Raw genomic sequence first — 24,618 nt, forward strand, 5'->3', positions numbered from 1 at the left:
AAATAGGAGAGTATTTTTTTCTTTTCTGTTTTTTAAATGTTTGGTAACTAGATTAGTGACTGGAATATAAAAAGTGGTTAACAAAAATCAATTAGATTTTCTGAATTGCTGTAATACTTACTGTTTCTCACTTCTGTTGTCCTCTGTCCATCTCAGTACCCTAGTCAACTAAATTGTAACATCCATTAGATGTTTTTACTTCCTTTAAGTCAACACTTTTACTCATGTTCTGATCAAGACAGAAAGGAACAGAATGGAAAAGTTCAGTGTCTGAAAAAAATTTCTCTTCTTCAGTATTGTCTCTAGATCTTATCCATTTCATCATATTATAAAATTTTTCTAATTCTCTGGACAGTAGTTTGTACCCTATGGATATTAGGGTAAGATGAAGTCCACTAAAATTTCATCTACTTCTTCCTAGTATCGAGGTGAACATAAGTTTTTTTTTTCCTTATGAGACCCTTGACTGTTGTCGTAACAAACCACAAAGACTTGGAGTATAATCTTAATATAATCAGCTGACTAAAGAATGGTCTAGCTTAGTTAGTAGAGACTTATTATCTAAAGGTAGGCCACCAGGAAGCATGTGAATTTATGTGTGCATAAGTACACACATAAACTTACATCTATACATATATAGCCATACTTTAGTTGTATCGCCTCTGTTGTAACTCATGGAGTAAGTGTGTATATCTCTCTCTCTCTCTCTCTCTCTCTCTCTCTCTCTCTCTCTCTCTCTCTTTCTCTCTCTCTCACTATATATATATATATATATATACATATATATATATACATATATATATAATACATGCATACTTATACCTTCAAATGTACATATATACATGTAAATACATTTACATGTGTATGGATTATATATAGATAGAGACATATACAAATGGGTATACTATGTACACATGTAGCTCCATTTATGTATGTATGTGAGTGTATGAATGTTTATATCTATATAAGAATATATATTTCATAGAATTATCTGTATAATATAATTGCTCATCAATAACATGTACATATATGTGCACATGCATACATGGAGATTTTTACTTTTGCACACAGAAATAATAACTTTAAGTTTTGCAAAGTGTTTGATTTATATCATTTAATTCAATCATTCTTAAAACCCCATAAAGTAGGTGCTATTAAAGTCTTTTTATAGTTAAGGAATATGGAACTTAGAGAGGTTAAAGGTAATTCCAAGAGTACATAGTTGTCCACAGATATAATACAGCAAGACTTTTAAGTCAGAATCAAAATCTTATCTTCTTAATTCAAAGTCCAAAACTCTAAGGCAAGGAAGAGTTTCTATATTTATAAAGTTTTGTAGGTGGATGAAATATACAGCACAGATGAAATAACAGGTATTTTCAAGTCTTGAACCATGATTTTCCAGTCAGTATGATTGCTCCCATTGAATCCCTTTTTTTTGTACATATGACCTGTGCTAAATATAAAAGAAGCTAAACCAAATGACATAAATATCCTAACCCTCAGTGATGAAGAATGAATTTTTTTCTGCTCTTTACTTGTATTCAATGGGTAATGATGCAGCAATGATTATACACAAGAGCAAACCAGGGCTAAAAGAGCACAGCAAATGAGAACTGTAATACCGTTCTAAGTGGATTCTATTCAGGCAGAATTGAAAGAGAATAAAATTAAGTGCTTTACCATATTTTAGTTTTTCCTCATTTTTTCTCCTATCCTTCTTGGCTATAAATTAATCTTTCTTGTTCTTTTAAAGTTTACTTCCCGTAACCACCATCTTTTCACATAATAATTAGAACTGCTTGGTGAAAAGCAAACTAAACAGAAAATGTGAAGAAAGAATACTGGCCTGGGAGTCAGAAGACCTAGGTTCTACCCCTGACTCTGTCTTTAAATCCCCATGAGTTGATGTGACTCTATCACTTTTATGATCTTCCATTTCCCCTTTGCAAAATAGAGGTTGGACAAACCTTCCAACTCCAACATTTTCTTGTCCTATGATTCTCTGAGTCAATGAATCATATTTCTTGTCATTTTGTGGCAACTAAATAATATATACACTGGAATCAAAAGACATCACCCTTTTACCTATCTCAAAGTCCCATTTATACCTATCTCAAAGTCCCATTTTTACCTAACTCAAAGTCCCAGTTTTACCTATCTCAAAATGACAGACAAGTGTCAAACCATCTAATACAGATACACTGGGTATCATATATCATATCATATCATATCATATCCATATCCTGTACACAAGATGCCCAAGCCATAGAGTTGTCATCTCAATAGAAGAAGCAGTGATATTCCACAATTCATTCCCTCTATGTCTGGGGTGGGGGGAGGGAAGCAAGAATGGGGGAAAATTTTAAAACTCAAAATAAATAAAATCTTTCTTTAAAAAGGATCACATTGCTCCCCTCCTAGACTGAGAAAGGGGCAATAAAAGGGGCCCTAAAAGATGTCTGCTTGGTCAATGTTTTTTTTTGTGTACCAGGCAGGGATCCTAACCTGCAGTTGAAAAATAATATTTATAAAACCTTCTTCAAAGAGAATTTTACTCACCATTGATATATGGAATGTGCACACATTTACATACAATCAAAATTCATATGACCTGAAAGATGAACAGCTCTTGCTACAAGGGAACTCAACAGGTATCACATCCAAAAAACAATTCTTAGTGAAACAAATCTGGTAAATGAAGACCAGGTTACTCAAGTGAGAGACCAAGATACATTTTTTTTCCTGGAGTGGCTCCAGTAAAGGGGAGCTCTGTGAATGTGAGGCTTGTTTTACAACCAGAACTAATCTACCATAAACATACCAACTTGTATGTCTACCAAGAGAAGTGAATGGCAGGCTCATGACAATGTGATTGCCACTTGCAGGAAAATATCATTCCACCATCATCAATGCCTATACTCCCACCATGATGAGCTCTCATGAGATTAAAGGAAAATTTTATGAAGACACAGAGACCAATATCATAAATTTGCCAGAGGAGGATAAGTTTATAATTCCAGGTGACTTTAATGATAGAATAGACTCAGACTATCAGACATGAGAAGGAGGCCCTAGGGAAAAAGGAGTTGGAAACAGCAACAGTAGTGGTGACTTCCTACATGACCCTCTCATTGCCTACACTGTTTTCCATTTCTTTAAGCACAATAAAATTTCATGGATGTACTAGCATATAAAACATTGACTTTTAATTGACTATGTGATTATAGGGAGAAGAAACAAACAATGTATGAGATAAACAGACAATATGCAGTGCAGAGTGTTGGACTAATCATAGTCTTATTCTCTTCAAACCGAAATGACTACCAACAGATTACAGTACTTTTCTGAGAGGAAACAGTTTATTGCTAACTTGGAGAGAAAGTTAAGCCGAGACAGTTGACAATAGTTTGTAGCTCTGACGAAGGCATTTCTACTCTCATTTGTAAGGGTTTATAGAAAATTACCAGTATCATACATCAACTTCGTCATGGCATGTTTTTCTGGCTTCTGGATAATGGATGGTGCTCCCAGTCACAATGAAGTATAAGTAAACTGTATGTTTGCTCCCATGCAATGGATGGTGCTCCCAGTCACAATGAAGTATAAATAAACTGTATGTTTGCTCCCATGTTTTGTGGCATGATATTTTCAGCCGTGTTTACCAATGTCTTTAATGAGGATAAACACATCAAGTTGAAGTCTATATATTTTTAACTTCTATAAATTGCTACTTGTTTTCATCTGCACCCAAGTGAAAAAACTCTACTCTCCTATTTGAAATCTGGTAGAAGCAAATATATGTAAATCTTTGGATGATCTGAATTGTTCTGAAATATTAACATTGATTAATATATCCTGACTCATTTATGGCATGTTTGCCCTGAGGATCAAATAATATGCCATATGAAAAGACAAAAAATTAAGATTTCATTTTATATTTTGTCACTAACTTTCTTTTGAAAAATCTGTGAGCTCACCATTGGAGGTATGCTCTCAAAAAATGCAGCCTGCATTCAATCCCTACATATATATATATATATATATATACATATATATATGTACATATATATATGTATATATATATATATACTCTTTTTTATATAGTTTCTGTGCATGTCCACAAATTTTTCAGTTTTTACTAAACATAGTACAAGAGTTTCTCCATTCTTTTTTGTGAATGTATGTGATTTGTCCCAACTAGAGATATGCTGGTTGGTGTTTATTATTCATATTCAAAGAGGACCAATAACATCTTGCTTTGCTCATAAATTGGATGTGAATGAGGTAGAACTTTACAAAATCATCAACTTCAATCTCTCTTCTAGAGCCATTAGCAGCAAATGGCAAGACAGTGGTAAAGACAACTAGTGATACCCCACAATTCACTGGTTTACCTCACTTTAATAAATTATGTTCTTTTCCAAGTTCCAGTTTGTCTGAGGCAATTCCTTAGCTAATTAAGGATTAAGTAGGAATTGAGGCCCAAATTCCTATTTTAAATATGTCAATCTCATGAGTGTGAGTTTTTCATTCATGGGTAAATTGTATTCTCTCCTTCAGAGTCATAAGTGTTTAGTGGCAAGACAAAGGTCTAGATGATTGGCAATGGCCCAGGATGCAGTGTGATCATGACCTTGGAATGATGTTAAATGTTTAACTAATGACTCGGCAAGGGGAAAAAAGATGTTCATGATACCCATTTAAGTTTAATCTGCATTATAAACATTTTTTAATCCTTTTCTTGAATCTAAACAATCAAGAATATAGCAGGTCAATTTAATTTGTAGCATTTGATGATTTCTAGAGGCAAACACTCAGGAAGAAAATTTAACAATCAGCTCTTTTTAATCTTTATGATCTGGTTTCAGCACATCTCTCCACTCAACTTATAGCAGTTGTTCCCATGAGCTCAATCAAAAGCTTTTATCATATATTTTATCTCCATTTTAGAAAAAAATAAGACTTTCAATTCAAATTTTATTAATTTTTGAATTATTTCAAAAGGGGAATTCCTAAAAGAAACTCATTTCTTATTATTATCTTAAATGTTTAAATGATATATTTTTCTAATGATCTAGGTCTTTAAAAATTAGCTCATTTTAATTAATTGTTAATTTGATCTTTAATAGAGACCATTTGGAAAAGTGGAGAAGTTTGAAAAAAATCAGTTTTTGCTGTACTTGTATCTTCTAGGAATGCTTTTATAAGAGTTGCAGAATGCTCTCCTTCTGAAAGCTATCCATGGAGTGATGTGCAAGAGAAAGAAAGACAGGGGATCTAAATTTTTGTCTTAACTGTTTTTTTTTTACTTATGTAGCTTTTGGTATTTTTTTTGCTGGACTATAAAGCTTGTCAAAAAGTTAGACAAGGCCTCTATTGCTGAAAAAAGTGGATTTTTTTTTCCCCTTGGCAGGATTTAAGATTAAGGTTAATTGGATTAGCAGGAGAAATTCTATTGAATAGAAAGTAGAGACAAGAAGGAAGAATAGTCAGATATCTCAATGATTTCACACCTTGGTTGTATGACCTGTACTTTTAAACATAGAATTGGAAAAAAAAAGTAAGATATACAATATGGATATTCCAAGGAATATTTGAAAGCCATGAGTACCCAGAAGAAAAAATAGTCTTGTATGAAGTTACTTATGATATTTGTTGCTTGATTAGTCCAATCTTTCAGAAGATTTTTGGGTTGATGTTTCAAGGTACCATACTATTCTGAGTAAAGGAAAACTCCACAATCATAAACTCTAGTGTTTTATTAAAAGAGATGAATTCCTACTCAGATATCTCTGATTATAATACCACTCTGATTTCATAGGTAGGAATATTAGACAATTGTGAATTTGAAAATTATTAGTCCAAATCAGAAGATTACAGATTAAAAAAGAGAGATTGAAGACATCAGTTAGAAGAAGATATAGTAGATATGGGGGCTGGCGGCATCTTGGTCCCAGGGCCAGGGATCTATCTGCTGTGCCACTCAGCTACCCTACAGCAGAGTCAAATTGAAAGGAGAGAGAAAATATAGTACATGGTAGTGGAGAAATACCAAAGGAGGGAGTTGTGATCAGCAATGGCAACAGTGGAAAAATATGGAAATAACCTTTGTGATGGACTTATCATAAAGAATGTGATCCACCCAAGACAGAGTTGATGGTGTTGGAACAAAGACTGAAGCACATTTTTATTATTATTATTTTAGGGGTCTGCAGGGCAAATGGGGCTGGGTGGCCTGCCTGGGGCTGTATAGCAGGGTGACCATTGGGTGTCTGAGGCTAGATTTGGACCCAGGTGCTCCAGGCTCAAGGGCCAGTGCTCTGTCCACCACCCAACCACCCCTACTATTATTACTATTTTTATTTTATTTTGGGTCTTTTTTTTCTTTTTTTGGTTTTTGCAGGGCAGTGGGGTAGGAGTGCCTTGCATGTCACACAGCTGGGTGATTGTTGGGTGTATGGGGCCGGATGTGGGCTCAGGTGCTCATGGCTCCAGGGCTGGTGCCACCTGGCCATACCTACAATTATTACTATAATTTTTTTTAATTTTAATTTTTTTCTTTCCCCTTTACTTTATTGCACAAACAAGTCTGTATTTTTTTGGGAGAGGGGGTATTTTGTTTACTCTTAAACAAGAATATTTTATTAATGTATAAAAAACATTATTTGTAGAAAAGAAGAATAAATAAATATTAAATTAAAAAAGAATAAAGTAGATATGGTTAGAACATAAGCTTAACTTGAAAAAGACTAATATTGGAAAATAGAAGATGGATTTTCAAGATTAGAACAGTGATTCTGGCAAAGTTAATTGATTACCCTAGGATTTCTGTTCTCTTTCTTTCTTTCTTTCTTTTTTTAGGTTTTTTGCAAGGCAAATGGGGTTAAGTGGCCACACAGCTAGTCTGTTCTCTTTCAATAAATTTAAGTGGTGAGGCTATATATTACCTTGATTTCCTCCTAAAACTATTTGCCATGATTATATTATCTTTAGTTTTATATCTGTCCTCCCTTCCCTTTTATTGGGATCAGTGATGAAGTAAAAATTAGAAATGGTTTTGGTAAATTATGGGGGACACTGAAATGAGGACTCCACTTATAATGTCTATAATCTTAGCAACCACTGTTATATTAAAGAAAAAAGAAAACTTGCTCTGTATTAAGATTTGAGGAGATTATAGACAATGTACTCTGTCAAATATCAACACTGAAATTTTATATTAACTTCCTCTTTTTGATTTTCCAAGGTTCGTATCTCTAACAGAATCTTTTTAAATTTTTTTTTCAATTAAAAAAGATAAAGCTACAATTCTCATGATATACTGGTAAATGTTTAACATTTGGATTCTTTAAAATAATAAGTATACATAACATTTAATTTTAACATGCATTGGATCAATTTTATTATATTTGGACCATAAAAAACTAAAATTTAATTTGTAGTATTATCAATTCCAGAATTATATGTGTTCACTCTGAAAACTTAATGGTTAACTCTTGTGAGTCGGTATGAGATGGCTTGATTACTTAAATAGGTTATGCCTTCTGGATTTTGAGTGAGAAACTTTTTGATTCTTTATTCTTTCTCTGAGATATTTCGGAGAAGATTGCAATGAAACTGTACACTTGATCAGGAATAAGAAGGGAAGAGTGAAAGAGAATCACTACTGAAGAAAAGAATAAAATATGAAAAACTTAAAATGCTAAGATTGGGTAGAAGTATCACTAAACAAGAAAAAAAAAGCAAAAACACACATATGAATTGATTAATGATGAAAAATTGCATTACATTTTCACAGAGTCTAAGTTTGGAATGAAGGTTAATTTTTTTCAAATGTAACTTTCCTTTTAATGGTGGAATCTTGATTAGAGAGTGATCTTAAGGAAAAGCATTTTATAAATATTCTTTAAAACTTTTATTCCACAAAACATATTTTGGATTGTTCAGAAATGAAAACAGGAACTCTTATAGCCCAAATTTAAAGAAGCTCATGAAAATGCAAGTCTCACAAAAACAGGAATCTCCTTACATGTGAAAAGTTTGCTCTATCAAATTTAGGGAGGAAATGGCAAAAGCAAAGAATTGATTATAAATTTAGAAAGGGGAGATGATTGGGATTCCTAATAGTGGAAATTTAATCACCTAGACATCTGAATACATGGATATGCACTATATCATGTTTAAGTTTTGACAGTTGTGAGTCCTGAATTATATTAATCTAAGATTTACAAAATGCAAGGAACAAATTCAGATTATTTTAATCATTCTCTTTAGAAGAAAAACCCAGGAGCTCCAGTGAATAAAGCAATGGTCCTGAAGTCAGAAGGACTTGAGTTCAGTTCTGTCATTAAACATTTTCTATCCATTCAAACATGGGCAAACCATTTAAACTCAAATATATGTATATTATGTGTATATATAGACATATATATATATATATATATATATATATATATGTTTAAAAGAAGAAGAAAAAAGTCAGCTAAAATAGCTAGATAATGAACCTTAATTCCTTGACTATCATTTTTCAGAGAAGGAAGTTGAAGTTTGAACTATCTACTTGTTTTGTTCAAGATTCATGGCTTTAGAAAGTAATGTAGTAAGGGAGGGAATACAGGACCTAGAATCATCACATTCAGATGAACTGCCTGATTCCAAGAAGAGTTGATTGTATTACCATGGTCAAATCTTGTAATTCTTCAAAGTCTTCATATTAGATAGATAGATAGATAGATATCTTGAATAATAATATTTAATATGTATATTAAAGGATCATGGAAAATATACTTTGTAAAAAGGGAAATAATTATATATTTCAATTACCATAATTATTTTTCATTCCTGGAGAAGATATCAGTCAAGGGGTATCTTTGAAATATTGCATATCTATGTACTATACACATACATGTATATCTGCAGGCATATATATATATATATGTTATGTATGTAAATATACATTTATTTGTTTGTTGAAGTCTAAATATTAAGTTTATTGACATAAGGTACCAATGAAGCCTGAGTTATATGGTCAATTTTTCCCAGGCAAGATCACAATGTTTGTTCCACTGTTATTGATCAGTTCATAATGGCCAATCAATTATGCTAATGCTCTCTAGGTCACAGAAGGACTGAACCAAAGATTGTGGATATTTCATCTGTGGCAACACAGTAGTTCCCTAACCCATTGTCATAGCTTTCTTCCCACACAAAACTTCCACACAATTTCCCTGGATCCTGGCTTCTGTTAGCAGCTTTCCTGGTGAAATTTCTTGAACATCCTTTTTGAAGTGTGATCAACCCCAAATTCTCTAACATAGCTTCCTGGCATAGGACTAATTGAAAACAAGCAAACAAACAAAAATTTAGCTCAAGGGGGTTACAGACCTAGAAATTAAATGCCATTATATTCTTCTTGTAGTACTTGGCTATTACATTAAAGTAAATCTTATCCAATGATAAATATTCAATACCTTGCGAATAACTCATTTTGTCCCAACATTAAATATAAACAAAGGCATGATGGCATTAAAGTCATATCTAGAACATTAGTCCAGATCTATAATCACTATTGAAGGTGGGTGGGGGAAAGATTGTGTGTCAAATTAATCGTGAATCAAAAAGAGAATTTTCATGCCATGAACAACACATTATTAAAATACAATTGACAATATAATCCTATATTATTTTTATTCCAAAAAATTAATTCTTTTTAATCAAAGATGTAAATTATCAAAACTACTTGATGAAAATTTGTTAAAATTCATTTCAAGTACTGTTAATGGTTCATTAAATTTAGAGTGTTTTTAGTAGTTTAGGGCTTTTTGTAACTGTTTTCTTTTGACTAGTCTTTTTGACTACTGAACTATAATCACATCCCCCAAATTGGCTTGAATACATACAAACTAAGAACCTACTGCCATATAATAATAATAATGCCCTCTTTCCCAGGGAAAAAAAGCTTCAAAGCATTTGACTGAAATACCTTTCTTACTGTGATTTAATTCTGTCACAAAGTGATACAATAGAGAAACTGGAAGAACATATTTTGGCAAATAATGAATAAGGTGCTTTGCACAATGCAGATGTCATTTCATGAAATGCAAATGGCTTAAATGCTTAGCCTCTCTATTTACACACACTGTGTACTCAAGTACATCCAAATACCATTACATTTGTTAATAGGTTTTTGCTTCTTTTCTGTGAAAAAATTCACACAGATGGATTTAAATGAAATCAAGGAATATAGTGACTTATTCATATGCCATTTTATTTGTGTTCTAATACTTCTTCACTGACTTTTGGTTCTGTAAAGCTTTCAATTGAAAGAGATGCTACAGTATGAGCTTTCCAAAGTTTCTTTTTGGCCTAAAAATACCTTTTGAGGGAAGCTTTAGAAATACCATAGGAAAAATGACTAAAAGGAAAGAAAATTCCATATAGTGTTATTAGGATACTTTGGAAAATAAAAGGAAACCAGTGTAAACAAAACAATCATCACTGATGATTTTTAATGCTGATGAATGTACAACAGCTAACTAGAGTATAACTTCTAGAATAAGTCTTGACAACCCTTCCTTCCTTGTATTTGTAATGAAGTTTATATACTTCAGAAGGACTGAGAAAAAAAATCATAGGATCATTGATTTAAAGCTAAAAGGGATCTTAAATGGGTCCACTCATAAAAGGTGGATACTAAAAAAGAAATAGATTACTGAATATGGAATCAGAAAACCTGAGTCTAAGTGAAATATTCTATTGCTAACTATGTGATTATTAGCAAATCAGCAATCGTTCCTGAGTTCCAATTTAATTGGTTACATGGGAATAACAAAATTTATACCACCAACCAAGGCAGAGTTATGGTAAGAAAACTTTGGTAAACTATTTTTATAAATACAAGTAATTGCTTATTATCTCCAGTAAATCCCTATTGATATTTCCTCTAGGCATATGATGTTAGAGACTATTCCAGTAGAATGAAACATATATAGGTGCTACCAAGATTTTAAGGCTTTAAGGATGGTCCCGGCAAGAGTTCTAAATTTGTCTTGATATGGTCAGACTTTCTAATTTAATAGAATTTTGTTAAAGCATTGGAAAAGGGTAGGTAAGGTAGTGAGGATGAACTCGGTTGTGAGCCTGGCTGACTGGAAGGATAGTTATGTCTTCACCAGTAATAAGTATCTTATGAAGAGTATAGAGTTCAAGGTTAAATAGTTTAGTTTATCATGTTGAGCTTTGAGAGGTCCAAAAAAGAATCAGATACTGCAGAGATGTGCAATAAGGTTTAAGGTTGTATAAATAGATCTAAAAATCATTTGCATAGAGATGATGATTGAATCTAAGAGAGCCTATATGATTATCAAAAGAAATTTTAAGAGAAGAAAGAAATATTAAAAGAAGAGGAGAGAAGATAAAAGGAGAAGAAAGGAGGGGAGGGTAAAGAAATACTGAAAAGGGAGGAGAAGGGAAAGGAAGTGAGGGGAGAGAAGAGGCAAGACAATATCCAAAATACCAGAGAATTGGGAGACATCCCAGATAAGTGAGTAGGACCTGAATAAAGGAAAGAGGAATGAGAAAGAATAGCCCAACAGGTATAAGGAAAAACAGAAGAGATAAGAATCATGAAAACACAGCAAAAATAGCAATTGGTACCTATAATTTGCTATAAAAATTTCAAGTGTTTTAACACTATTATTTTATATGTTGTCAACTATTAATATACTTTATAAGAGTACATATAAAATTTTTACTTATGTGTTCACTTTTTTTAATCGGCAATTTTGGTTTCATCCTTTGATGTTCTTCCAATAACAATAATTTATTAATTATTATTGTCTTTTTTCTTTTTTCTTTATTATAATTATTTTTATTTTTGTACAAATGTTTTTATATATTACTAAAACATTCTTATTTAAGAATAAACATAATACCCCACTCCCCCAAAAAATATATACCCTCATGAGCAATAGAGTAAAGGAAAGAGAAAAAAATAAAATGAAAATGAAAAAAAATAATATTGGGCAGCTAGGTGGTATAGTGGACAGAGCACCCACCCTGGACTCAGGAGCACCAGAGGTTCAAATCTGGCCCCAGGCACCCAACAATCACCCAGCTATGTGACCCCAGGCAAGACTCCCCAACCCCATTACCCTGCAATAATGATAATGACAATAATAATAATAATAATAATAATAATAATAATAATAATAATAGTAATAAATGTGCTTCAACTTGTGTTCCAACACCACCAACTCTGTCATGGGTGGATCACATTCTTTATGATAAGTCCGACACAAAAACTACTTCCATATTTTTCAACAGCTCTCAATGCTGATTGTGATTTCCTCTATTCGTATTTGCCCACTACCATACACTATACTTTCTGTCTCATTTCACTCTATCCCTCATCTTAAATGTTCTGTAAGGTAGCTGAGTATTTCAGCAGACTGATTACCAGCCCTGGGACCAAGAGGCACTGAGCCTACATACCACCCCTAAGGCCCAGCAACCACCTGGCCCTGTCGTCGGGGACAGGCCATACAATCCCAGCCCCTTGCAAGAAGTGAAAAAGAAAATGTGTTATATCTGACCACTCTCCTCCTTCTCCTCTATCCCCCACATCCCCTCCTTCCCCCTGTCCCCCTTCTCTTCTTCTTACTCTAGATGTCTATAACCCATTGAGTACATTATACTGTTTCATCTCCAAGCCACCTCTGATGAGAGTAAAGGTTCCCTCATTCCCCCTCACCTTCCCCCCTTCCCTATTATTGCAATAGCTCATTGTAATAAAAAAATCTTATTATATGAAATAGCTTAGCCTTTTCCACCTCTCCTTTCTCTTACTGCCAATACATTTCCCTTTTAGCCATTGACTCTATTTTTACAATATATTATATCTTCAAATTAAGCTCTTTCCTATGCTTCATCTACAAAAGCTCTTTCTACATGCTCTATCAAATAAGAAGTTTTTCATGAGTATTATCAGTAGCATTTTTCTATGCACGAATACATGCAGTTCATCATCATTAAGTCCCTCATATTTTACCCTTCTCCTCCACTCTCTCTGTGCTTAATCTGAGTCCTGTATTTGAAGATAAGACTTTCTGTTCAGTTCTGGACAATTTAACATGAACCTTTGAAATTACCCTGGTTCAGTGAAAGTCCATCTTCTTCCCTGGAAGAGGATGTTCAGTTTTGCTGGGTAGTTGATTCTCGGTTGCATTCTGAGCTCTTTTGCCTTCTGGAATATTATATTCCAAGCCTGGCAAGCCCTTAACGTAGTTGCTAGTAAGTCCTGTGTGATCCTGTCTGCAGCTCCATGATATTTGAATTGTGTCCTTCAGGCTGCTTGTAATATTTTCTCCTTGACTTGGGAGTTCTAGAACTTGGCTATAATATTCCTGGGTTGGGGTTTTCTTGCATCTCTTTCCAGGGGAGATTGGTAGATTCTCTCAATTTCTATTTTGCCCTCTGCTTCTAAAATATTGGGAATTTTCCTGTAAGAATTCTTTAAAAATAATGTCAAGGCTCTTTTCCTGATCATTGCTTTCAGGTATCCTAATAATTTTTAAATTATCTTTCCTGAATCTGTTTTTTCCAGATCAGTTTTTTTTCAATTACATGTTTCACATTTTCTTCTAATTTTTCATTTTTTGGTTTTGAAGTATTGTGTCTTGACTTCTCATAAAGTCAGCAGCTTCCTTTCGTCCCATTCTAGATCTGAAGCATTTGTTTTTCCTTGGAGAGAGCTTTCTTATTTCTTTTTCCATCTGTTCAATTCTGCTTTTTAATGCATTCTACTCCTCAATAACTTTTTTAACTGTTTTATCCATTTGACCTATGCTGGTTTTTAACATGTTTTTTTCTCCAGCATTTTTTGGATCTCCTTTACTAAGCTGCTGACTTCTTTCTCATGTTTTTCCTGCATCTCTCTCATTTCTTTTCCCAATTTTTCTACCATCTCCCTTCCATGATTTTCAAAATATTTTTTGAACTCTGTCATAGTCTGAACCCAATTTACATTTTTTCTTTTAGTATTTAGATTCAGGAGCTTGTACTTCCTCATCTTCACATTGAGTATTTTGATCCTTCTTGGGATCATAGTCAATGTATTTCTCAATGGTGTTCCTCTTTTATCTCTGTTTCCTCATTTCCCCAGCCTGTGCCTGGTTTTGCGTGTTTCTTGAGCTTTTGAGTATTATTGGGAGACCCCCTTCCCCCACAAGGATCTTTGTGTGTGAGGCTCTGTCTTCCCTCCTTGTGTCTGAATGACCACAAGTGCACCCCTCTGTCACAGGGATGAGGTGGGGGGATGCTCTTCTATTGGGTGGGCCTAGACTGTGATCAGGACCTGAATGTGGTCAGAGCCCCAGAGTCCTTTTCCAGGTACAACAGAGGACAGACCTTGGAAGTCTCTCTCCACTCTCCTACCTTTAGTAGGCTGAGCCCTCAGACCCCAGTTGCCTGGGGGCTCCTGCTTACAGGCTCCACATGCTTCTGTTTCCTGGATCTGGGCTGCTGTGGGCCCCTGCTACTTGCTAAGTGCCCTGAGGGCTGGGCTTCTTGAGCTTGCTCTGACAGAAGCTCCTTGGCTGATCTTCCAAGTTGTGCCTGGTTCTTCCCTGGGGTGTAGGTCAGGAAACTACCACAGCTGCCTTAAGTAGTGGCTCCCAGGCAGCCTGGGGCTGGCTCCAGGAGGCTGAAATTCCTTCACTCTGATGGGAGCCCCTCTAAACCCATGGAGTGGAGCCTTTCCACTATTTTCCAGGTTACCTTGGGCTGGAGAACTGCCTCACTGTTTCCCTCTGTGGGTTCTGTCTCAAAAATTTAGTTAGAGTCATTATTTTATAAGTTTTGAAATATTATAGAGAAAGAGCACCTAGGAGAGGCTCTTCTCCTGTCACGATCTTGGCTCTGCCCCCTAATTATTATTTCCTTAAAACAGCTCTTAATTTTGTTTATCTTTTATATATTATTTTATACTTCAACTGTATTTTAAGATTCTCTATTTCTTAAATTACAATTTCCTATTTCTTCCTTTTTTCTATTTGGCTATTACATATTTACAAATATATTTGTATTTCTCTGGGTGCTGCTTGTCACTCTTAAATAGTTGTTATTTCTGAGTTGTACTTACTACTCTTAATTGTGTAATTACTACTAGGTTTTCATTTGATTATGCATTTTTTCCTTATTCTGGATGCACAAAATAAAAGGAAGGAATTAAATATATCCTTCTTTTTCAAGGCTTGTTCTCCTTTCACTAAATGATTTCAGGTGAACAGAAGGAAAATTTTCTAAAAACAATTTTTAAAACTTGAATGCACAGTACAAGAAGAAATTGAGTTCCCATTTTTGGAGGTCTCCTAATCATGTGTGGATAACCATATATTTGGATGTTGTTTGGGAGAATTCCAGATCAGGAACAGATTAAACTTCTTTCCAATTTAAGATTTTATCGAAAGATGAAGAGCATATTAGAAAATTGAAAGGATTTTTAAAATAAAATAATCATTTCATTTATAAGGAATTTCTGAAAATTGAATTTTCTCAATTTTTTATGTTTTAGAGATTTACTTGCTGCACAAAGAAATAATTTTTTTTTGTATTTTAAAGATGTTGCACATCTTTCTGGAAGTATTTCTTAGTAAAAGAAACAAAAGGTTTATAGAAAAGCATCCATTAAGGAATTATCATTAAAACAAAGTATTTCTTATAATTTACTAATTAATAGCTTACAATAGACTAAAGAGAATATGTATTCTTTAATGAAATTGGACAATAAATCTATTTACGATTTGCCAACTGAAGCAGGTAAAACAAAATGTTAATATAGGGTTAGGGAAATGAAAAAAAATATCAAATAAATCTAATCAAACTTGTGTGTATGTTTTTTCTTAATGAATTATTCTGGATTTTTATTTTTATATAGTATCACCTACTGATGGAAAGATAGAATTACATATTTTACAAATGAAAAGATCCCAGAAGTAATATGTCCCAAACCCCTTATTTTACTTACAATGCAACAAAACCACAGATAGTGAATTATCCCATGTCAAATTCTTTGAAAAGGTCAACTCCCCAGTGTGAACATTTAATCCCACCCTCTCCTTTTTTTCTTTAACTGCTACATATTTATGTTACCCAATATATTAAAAAAAATTCTTGCTCCTTGGTAGCTATCAACTGTTATCTCCTCTCACTATCTCAGCTAAAGTTTTTGAAAAGGTTACCTATTATCACTACACTTCATTTCATATCATTGTCTTTCAGACAGACATTCTGTGACTGGGATTCCTACTTGGTCATTCATCTGAAACTGAGGTTTCAAAAGATATTATCTATCTAATTACCAAATCCAGTGATTTTTTTCTAAACATCATTCTTAATTTCTTTGCAGCTTTTTCATTCTTGCTAATTGTAGGGTACTTTTTTGGTTGTTTTGGAGGGTTTTTTTAATGTGTGTATATTTGTGAGTTTCTGTTCTTTCTTGATTCTCCTCCTATCAGTCCAATCAATTCTAATTTTCTTTTCCTGAATCTTCATCCATTTCTTACCCATTATTATATGTGTGTCATCCAAGGTTTCCTGCTGAGTCCCCTTTCCTTTCCAAACTTTACTTTTTTCACTTGGGCAGCTAGGTATTGAAGTGAATAGAGTGGCAGGTTTCAAATCAGGAAGACTCATCCTTCTGAATTCAAATCTGACCTCAAACATTTACAACTTACAAAACCTATGGCAAATAATTTTAGCCTGTTTGCCTTATTTCAGGAGTGGGGAAACTATTTTCTGACAAGTTCTACTTGGAAAGCTATGACATCATTTGCAGACCATGCAAAACTATCAACTTAAACATTAGCCTGTTATATTTGATCAAACATTTAATTAATTCATTCCTTAAAATCTCCTATATGTAAGGAATTTCCAATATCACTTCCAGTTGCCATGGTAGCACCATACAAAATGATTTTGAGGACATTTTATGGTCTTTGGTGTGATATTCCTATCCCCTACCTTAGTTCGTTATCTGTAAAATTATCTGGAGAAGAAAATAGTAATCCATTTCAATATTTTTGCCAATAAAATACCAAATAGGGTCACAAAGATTCAGACATTTCTAAACAACAATTTTCCCCATAGTGATAATATCAATATAGGTTCAATTATTATTTCTGATAATTTCTAGGTGTTTATGGTCATCCCAAGACTCTCTTCTGGGCTTCAGTACTCCAATACAAACTGCTCACCAGAAATTTCAAATGTCCCTATAGGTATCTCAAATTCAAAATATGTAAAACGGAATTTTTTATATATACCCTTCCCTATTATTTCCTCTATTGCTTCCCTATAACTCTTTATCTATATTCTCTGTATATAACTTCTCTATTACCCTCTCAGAAATCACTAGCCTCATAGTCACCTATATTCAAAAACTTCTTTGTTATCCTAGATTTGTCATTGTCATTAATCCCATATCAAGACACAGTCTTCATACCTTGTCATGTTATATTCACAATATAATTTGAATCCCTAAAGATAAAGATAAAATATTTTATTCATCATAGTAAGCAAACAAAAGATATTTAATAAATCATTTTGAATAAATGTAGAAATATCAATAATATCAATATTTTTCTGAGAAAAACTCTTAATGGTATTATTTTTCTTTGAAAATGCAAATGTAATTCATGATAAAGAAGTTCTACTTTTTCCTGATAAAATTCAACGAGTTTGTAGAAGAGCAAGGCTAAGAAAAAAAATCAAGAATGAACAGTTTAAATAGTTTCTAAGCACGTACTAAGGCATAAAAAAATTTCCATTTCATGTATTTTGTTGAAATCCATTAAATTTCAGTTGGAGATTATTTCAAAGTATTTAGTGAAAAGTTATTTTGACACTATACATCTAATATTGTATAAAATGTATGATATAATGGGTCTCCCTGTGCAACTCAAGTATAAAATCAACTCAGATCTCAGGTCTGTACTAAGTCCTCAATTAATTTCATACTGTTGATTAACTAAAAATAGTGAGGTCTTATATAAAAAGGCCAAGGAAAAAATAGTTTTCTTTAATTTTCTTAATATACTACACAGATAATGAGAATCTGCATTCACTTCACAAAAAATTACATTCCCTACATGGTCTAATTAAGATACTATAGAAGAGAGAGCAATATATTGTATTTAGCCATGTATACCACACACCCTTTTTCAAAAACTTTGGGGTCTAAAAATAGGAGCGTCTTATACAATGGTTGTGTATTTTTTTACTTTTATCTCCCTCTTTTTTGCTTTTGTTTTTGCCCTCATTGTAGTAGATTATTTTATTTGCATTTCCCACTTTTTCATTCTTGTCTTTGCGACTCATTGCTTCACATTTGTTACTGCCCAGAAATGGCTCAGAAAAGATTTTCATATAATGTTGAATTCAAGTTCAAAGTGATCCAGTTTGCAAAAGTGAATGGAAATCATGCTGTTGACCATAGGTTTGGTCCTCCTTCAATTGAGAAAATGACCTCAGACTGGCTACTGGAAGAAGAAACCCTTCTGAATAAAAGCCCTGACAGAAGAGGGCCATGAGAGGCAAGTCAGCAAAATGGCCTGATTTAGAGAGGGAATGGAAGAGCTGGATTGAGGAGCAAAGAGACATTGGAATTCCTGTGTTTACAAAGATGGTTCAGCCACAGGGAAGAAGAATTTCTGATGAAAAATAAGAGGCTGATTTCAAAGGAAGACAGAACTGATACTTCAGGTTCATGAACCAGAATGGACTGAGCATGCGTCCACCCACCAGACTTGCCCAGGGAGTGCTTGTGGTCAACCACACACCAGAGCACAGTCAGGAGAGCATTCAGAACCTCTCCTAAGACAGTGATTCTTCATTCAACACAGATGAGGATGAGCTAATTGAGGGGAGTTTTGCCAGTGATGAGGTGTTATATGAATTTTATGATAAATAAAGCTTGAGTTCAATAACTTTATGGAATACATTTTTTTAGTTTTTTTTTTTTGAAAGGCATTGGGGTTAAGTGACTTGCCCAAGGTTACACAGCTAGGTAATTAGTAAGTGTCTGAAGTCGGATTTGAATTCAGGTCCTCCTGACTCCAGGACGGGTGTTCTATCCACTGTACCACCTAGCTGCCCTACTGTACCAATTTTTTTTTCAAATTTCGGTTCCCAAAATTAAAGTGCACATTATACATTGGGAAATACGATAGCAATGAATAGGCATTTGTTTTAAGTCAGAAAGAATTGTTGTTTTGCAATGTCTTATACTATATCATCAGTCAACAATTTATTTATACTCTAGGGGCCCTTGTTGCATGCCTGCCAGCTAACTTATCCATTACTCATAACTAATACTTGTCTCAGGCCAACCTTGAAGAGGCTGGAGACAAAGGTGAAAAGTTCTCCATTTATTTTACAGAATGCAAGAGCTTAAATATCCTTTTAGACCCTGGTTTACTCCCAATTCACATGGAGTTCTCTAATTAGCAAATTAAACAAAAGCCTCTATGCTCCTGGACAGCAGGTGATAAAGTTTACTTCCTCAGGCTAGTACTTCTCACGCAATGTTGTTGTCACCTGCTTAGGGTTTAACAGTAAGGAAGTACCAAAACATATGGAACAGATGAGAAGATCCAGAGAACCAACCCAGGTGATCAGGCCAATGATATACCTGGGCAAGAGGACCTTCAAGACATTCCTAGTCACACAATGACATTCCTGTGACCCTTAACAGTCTCTTACAGGAGTTCTGAGTCTATTTGCTGGAGAACATGTCTTCAAGAGTTTCCTTCATGATTTGCATGAACTGATGCTGAGGGAGATGAGCAGAACCAGAAAAACATTGTAACCCTAACAGCAACATGGGGGTGATGATCAACCTTGATGGACATGTGCATTCCATCAGTGCAACAATCAGGACAAATTTAGGGTTATCTTCGATGGAGAAATCCATCTGTATCTAGAGAAAAAACTGAAGTTTGAACAAAGACCAAAGACTATTACCTTTAACTGAGGGGAAAAAATAACTTATCTTATTATGTAATTTTACTATTTCTTATACTTTAGTTTTCCTTCCTTAAGGATATGATTTCTCTCTCATCACATTTAACTTAGATCAACTTAGATTATACCATGGAAATAATATAAAGACTAACAGACTGCCTTCTGTGAGGGGTGGGGGGAGGGAAGCAAAAAAGGGGGAAAATTGCAGAACTTAAAATAAATAAAATCTTTCTTTAAAAAAAAGGAGTTGGTGCAGTGGATAAAGCACTGGCCCTTGAGTCAAGAGTACCTGAGTTCAAATCCTGCCTCAGACACTTAATAATTACCTAGCTGTGTGGCCTTGGACAAACCACTTAACCCCATTGCCTTGCAAAAATAAATAAATGAATGAATAAATAAATAGATAAATGAATGAATGAATGTATAAATAAATAAAAATTTAAAAAGTTTCCTTCATGAATGAAATAAAAAATCCGTTATTATTAATCCTGGATAGTCAGAAAGCAGTAATATTGGGTATTTACAAACTTTATAACCAAACATTATTTCAGGGAACTGAAAACAAAGAATACTATCTACCCTCCTGCCACAAAAGAAGGAATTGGACTAAATGTAGAGGACAATATATCAATTGTCATTGTCATTTCCAGTGATAGTAAAATTGATATGAATGAAAATAAATTCTTGCTGATTTAAAATAACTTAATTTAATATAATAATAATAATTTTAATAATAATAAATTGATGCATAGGGGCTGAATTGGGACTTTTATGTCACAAATTTGATTTTCAGGCCTCCTTCTTGTAACAGTCATCCAATATATCTTAATTGAGTACCTACATAATCTTATGATGAAGGTGGGAAAACTGTTTTTTTGTTTATTCTTTCATTCCCTCAAACTTTATCAAGTTACTAGATGCAAATCAATATGTTAGCTGCAAGGGATACTAAGAATAAAACAAATATAAAAACACTTCTCTACTTAGAACTTAGAATGGTAATCAAATATAAAAAATGTAAATATAAAGAAAATTATAAAATTCAAAATTTTAACAAGAACATGAACAAGTAGTTAGCATTGCAGGATTCTGAATGTGGAAAGGTCCTTAGAGATTATCTAGTTAAATATGCTCCTTTTTCTCAGAAAAGATAATAAGGTTCAGAGAAAATGTCCTATGCAAGAAGTTATGAGGCTGATAAATGGCAAATATATATATATATATATATATATATATATATGAACCAATGTTTTCTTATTTTAGATATTACTTTATTCAACATGTTATTTTTGAGGCAACAAATGATTCATTTACAAAAATAGCTTTATTTTTAAATATTTTAATGCATTCATAGCCTCAAAAATTCTTTCTTTCATATATGCAGATAATTTTTATGCTGTTTAATTACTCAACAATGCAATAGACATGTGAGGGACTCATATTTAGGGAAATTTCCACTCCAATTGCTCTCATGGTCTATTCATGCAAAATCTGGAGTAGAGTTCATATTGCTCTGGTCTCAAAACAATTATCTCTTTTTTTGGTCTTCTTTTTAGCACAAAGGACAACATGTGCATATGTCCTAACATAGACATTTGAGTGTGAATGTATGCCCATATCATGAATTATGGATTATAGATAGATGGATAGATGAATGTAAGAAAGGAGTGATATGCATGTGTATTGCATATATTTATATGTGTGTAGATAGATAGATAGATAGATAGATAGATAGATAGATAGATAGATAGATAGTAATGACTCAGTGTTTTCAATCATTTAATTTCAATAGAAGATTGAACATGGTTATGAAAATAATATGCTACGGAAAGTTTACAGCTCATAAATATATCAGCCATTTTACCCAAATAGAAGATATTTTTTTAGGTTTTTATTTTCAAAGCAATGGGGTTAAGTGGCTTGCCCAAGGCCACACAGCTAGGTAATTATTAAGTGTCTGAGACCAGATTTGTACACAGGTACTCCTGACTCCATTACGCCACCTAGCCGCCCCCCAATAGAAGACTAAGAAATGAAATATAGTAAATTAAAATGAAATGAGGGGTTTTCTTACTTTAAAATCATTTAAGTCATATTTGATGCTTTATTACCCTATTTGACATTTTCTTGGGAAAGATGCTAGGTGATTTGTCACTTCCTTCTCTAGAATATTTTACATATGAGGAAACATGAAGCGAACATGGTTAAGTGATTTGTCTAGGATCATAAAGCTAGTTTCTAAGGCTGGATTTCAACTTAGATCTCCCTTACTCCAGGTCCAGTGTTTTATTCACCGGGCCACTTTTGTTGATTGATTCTACACACACACACACACACACACACACACACACACACACACACACATTCTGTTTCTCTATGTGTAATACCTATATACAAGTCCATATATGCTATACATATATACATATTATAATTGAAACTGTCACGTGTACATATATGTGTGTGAACATATATGTGTACATGTGTGTATTGTTTATATAAACATGAATGTGTGAGCATATGTAGGGTAATAAAATATAATATTTTGTATAGAGTAAACAACTCTGGTGCTAACCAAAAGTCAAACTTCAAATATTGGTGGGCAAGTCGGTGACAATTTCTGAGGATCGTTTAAACTCATATTTTCTCTTGTCTTTACTTTTCTCTGTTGGTAACACTAAGTGGACATGAACAGCAATTCACAAGTGTCATAGAAATATGAGTTATTACTATTATTAAAGTATCCATTGTACCTTATCTTGTAGAGAAAAATCAGATTAGAAAGAATAAAGCTATGTAATAGTACCATCTTTGTTAAGAAATGTAACTCATCATGCTGAAATTTTTCTGAATAAAAAATTTCTAAACAAGCAACATAAGTATAAGATAGTTTAAGATAAATAGAAGCTATAGGTAAAACTAAGCATTTCTATAAGATAATTATATATCTCTTCTGTGTTCTATATTTAATGTCATCTATCTTTCAGAAACTACTTTTAAAATTTGAATCCAATTGCTCAGTATAAATTCAACACTGATCATTTGTACAATAGATGAGTAATAGAGAAATTTTATATTGCCAGATATATGGAATTCAGTGTTGCTAAGTAACAAACACTGACTTAAATGTAAATGCCATGGTGATGAAATTACAACACTGACTACACAGGGAACACAGATTCATAGTTAATTTGTCTTATTTAACAGTGAACATCAGGGATTGGCATGGTTACACGAGGTGACCATAATATTGCCAATCCCCAGTCTTCACTGGTACATACATATATGTATATCATTACGAATTAAAAACCATTTGACCATAAAAGCAAGGAGAGTAATCAAAAATTTAAAAGAAAAAGGAAAAAAACTAATGGGTAGACTATGATCTAGTTACTTCTTTCAGTTTTCAGTCAGCTCCAGACACATGATTTCCCAGAATTCACATACTTCCCTAACCAGGTACAAATAAGCATTGGACATCCTCATTTATAGTCAGAATCTTTTTCTTTATTATTTGTTTTTCCATTCAAAGTACTCCTAGAAGGGGATCTGAAGTACTGATTTTTCCTCTGGCTGCTTTTCCTGGCCTACCACTCTTTCATTAACTGAGAACTCTCTTCTAACCTTCTGACTCCCTCCATATAGTGTTATTCATTGACTAGGCTATATAGGATGATTGTATATGAAATCATAAATATGGTACATAGAGATATTTTAAAATTTTAATTTTAGGAAAAATTATAATTGATATGGTAGTATCCAAGAGTGCCCTGCTTTTTGGTATCCACTTCTTGACTTCATCTTTCTTCTATTGATTTTAAATATTTTATTTGCACTTTTCTTTTACATTTTTGTTTTATTATTTTTCCAATCCCCTATACCTACAATAGAATAAAAAGTACTATCTTTTAACTCATAAGTATTTTCCAACAAAATAAATTCATGCCTAGCTCTCATGTACATTTTATTCTGAGAATTCTACTTTGTCACAATGGTAAGATATATTGGATCAGCAATCTTTTAAAGCTATACCTGGAAATTTCTTTGATCATCATTCTTAAAGTTTTTAAGGGTTTTTTTTTCCTTTACAATATGTAATCTTTGCATATCTTATATTGAACAAGTTCATAAAAGTTTTTTATACTTCTTGAAATTTTTTCTGTTTAAGAGGTGTTTTGAGCACAATAATATTTTATTTTGTTGATTTAACATAATCTTTGGTGATTCCCTAAATAAGGGATATCCATAATTCTTTGATATAAGAAAAATAGTACTATCATAAATATCTATTCTTGTAGATGAACTTTTTCCCTTTGTGTGATCTAAAGAATTTCTTAAGAATGTGGATTATTTCACTGATTTGTTTTTGATATCCGAGAAAATAATATTATGAATGTGCGTAAATAGATAGTTGTTCTTCGAATGATAATAGTAGGTACAGATTAAGGACTTCTAAACTTTTTTCAAAGTGTTTGAACAAATTTAGAGTTTACCATTAGCATAATATTGTGTCTGATCTCCTGCAGTTTAGGCAGATTATATTTAGTGATTGTAAACTCCTTGAAGAATTCTACATGTTTTGGGAATGTTATTTTTTTT

This window comes from Macrotis lagotis, chromosome 6 (assembly GCF_037893015.1).
Source record: "Macrotis lagotis isolate mMagLag1 chromosome 6, bilby.v1.9.chrom.fasta, whole genome shotgun sequence".
Classification (NCBI taxonomy): domain Eukaryota; kingdom Metazoa; phylum Chordata; class Mammalia; order Peramelemorphia; family Peramelidae; genus Macrotis; species Macrotis lagotis.